The sequence below is a fragment of the Brassica oleracea genome, chromosome C9 (genome assembly GCF_000695525.1).
Source record: "Brassica oleracea var. oleracea cultivar TO1000 chromosome C9, BOL, whole genome shotgun sequence".
NCBI lineage: Eukaryota > Viridiplantae > Streptophyta > Magnoliopsida > Brassicales > Brassicaceae > Brassica > Brassica oleracea.
In genome coordinates this window covers 46,823,698-46,826,413 of record NC_027756.1, presented here as the reverse complement: position 1 = coordinate 46,826,413, position 2,716 = coordinate 46,823,698, and positions in this window count along the sequence as shown.

Genomic DNA, 2,716 nt, shown 5'->3' with positions numbered 1-2,716 from the left:
AAAAAAATTTACATCTTGGTGGTACCTGTTGAAAATGACAGCCGGCGTTTCGAAGTGATTTGGATTCTCCTAGGAAGGCTTAAGTTCCATAGCACGTTGGTACGACAAAAACCGGACAATAGGCGTTGTAGTTGTACCGTCCTTCAGCTCCGCCTGAGACGTACCCATCCTTGCAGCCTCTGTTAGTCCTAGCAACCAAATAACTTTCCTTTATAGCCCATCAGAACATAGTTTACATCATATTAGTTAATCGGACAACTTCAAAGCGATCAATCAACTTTCACGGTCGACCCCCTATCGTAGCGATGGATGGTAGTGATTCACATGAACTGGGATAGAACCGTGGATTTCGGAATTCTGCCCAGAAAAACATACGCTTAAAGTATTAAAACTGATAGCTTGAATATTGATTAAACAAATATGGTATATAGTATTCCATAGAAAGTCAAATTATCAATACCTTTCATGGGTACTATGTTCTAGGCGGGGAAAACGACCGATTAAGCAATAACAACACTGGAGGCGCTGACATCTTTGAAGATTGGCTAAAAGCTGCGACAGTTCAATTTAGGAGTAATTTAATAAGATATATGAGTCTCAAAGTTTGTTTGAGGAAATATATATACTGAGACGGATCGTTTCAGAGGTGAAACGGTACCATAACTGATCGTTGGAGATATAAAGAGGTGAAGATGAAAAGTTTCAGAATTTTTTTTGATAAGCTAAAAGGGTAACGCTTCGGTTTATAGGTGGAGACAAAGTACTATAAAAATCCTAGATACATACAAAAGAGATTTAGCACACTTATAAGTTTTATTGGGCCATAATGCGGATTTTACTAAATAGGTTTCGATGATCAAAGTTACACGTGAGTATTGAAACATTACAGTTATGTGTGAGATCCACAATGATCCTTCATAAATAAATATTAGGTTCGGTAATCAATGTACAAAGTATTCTTTAGTTTAGTGGTATAAATGTTGGTGTTTATATCACAGTAACCTGGGTTCGACCACAGACTTGACATTTTTTCATACTTTTTAAAAGTGGAACCCACTTACCTGCTGACGTGTCGCATCAGGAGTGATGAAACTTGCTCATTATAATGTAGATTGTTATTGTTATTGTTGTTGTTGGTAGGAATCTAATTTATTAATATGTGTATAATATAGACACTCCTTTTATAAATGGAACAAATATATATGTTTGATATATAATATACGTTTATTTTGGATTTGGCAGATCATTATATATAGATATGTTATTTGCTTGTTTATTATTTACGTGATATTGTTATAATATAAAAGTAGTTGATTTATTTCGATCGACTGTATACTGAATTTTGTATTAAATTATTTGCAGACTTGTATATTAACCGTTTGATAGGATAAAAAGAGAAATGAACCAAAAACAAATAGCAAGTCAGATGTATATAGAGAGAGTAATAAGATACTTACCCTGTAAATAATCGTTACATATTTGTTTTGTATTGTACGGGGGTATATCAGTTACTGAAAATATTCAGTGAAGAATGAAAGCAGAAAAGAAAAAGTAAGTAATATATAATATTGTAGTTCTATATTTTGTTTTATTAATTTTCGTATTGACAATGAATCAGAGACGAAACCAAGAAACGCTCAGAGCTCAAACAACGGAGAAGAACGAAAGCAGAAAAGAAGTATACGAAGACGATAGTAATGCCAATAAAAATAGAAAATGAGAGAGCCGAAGTAATGAGAAAATGACTTGTTACTGTGAAGCTATATAATACAATGAAGATTACAAAATAACAAAAAAAAAAGTGACCAGGATGCAAAGGAAAAACATTTGTTTCACATTAGCGATCAGCTCATCAATGAAACATTGAAGCAATAATCGAATCAAAAAACTCATGATGAATCAAGATAAAAAAAATCACCATGTGTGACGCTCTGTTACCATATTAAACTGAATAGAATAAATATATTAATTGTGTAAAGTTTGTTACAATTGTATTTAAATACACGCAAAAGGAAACTTTAACTAGTTAGTTATCTCTTAATCATAATAAACCGAGATATGAATATACACTATCTAATATTAGAGAAATTTAATCACTTTAATTGAACATCAATTTGCGCTCGGAATATATATCTCTATAATATTTTTTGAGAAGTCAGTTTTCTACGTGTCACGTTCACATTAACTCTCACGGTGGTTGATTTCTATGATATCGTTAATGAATCAAATATATCTAATTATCGTTATTAAATATTTACTTTATTTTAATTTTCTTTTTTTATTTAGGTTTCATTTTTTCAAATAATCTATATAATAAAGAAATTTTAGAAATTTCAAAAACGAAAATATCTTTTAAATATAGTGTAATTCATAATAAAGAAAGTTCACAAAATAACCTTGATTTTAAAGTAAAGAAATAATTTTCTTTAAAAAAAAATAATCTTAAACAACATAATATATATTTTGAAAGTGTTAAGCATTTTATTTAAATCAATTTATTTCTCAAATTATTACAAAATAATTTAAATAACATAAACTAAGATATCTTTAATGAATAAAATTTAATATTATCTTTCTTTTTTATGTTCCCTTTTATATTTTTCAAATCAAATATATGATAAAGAAAATATTTATAAAACTTAAAACGAAAATATTTTTTATATTTAATGTGATTTCATAAAAATGAAAGTTTAGAAAAGTAATATTGATATTACAG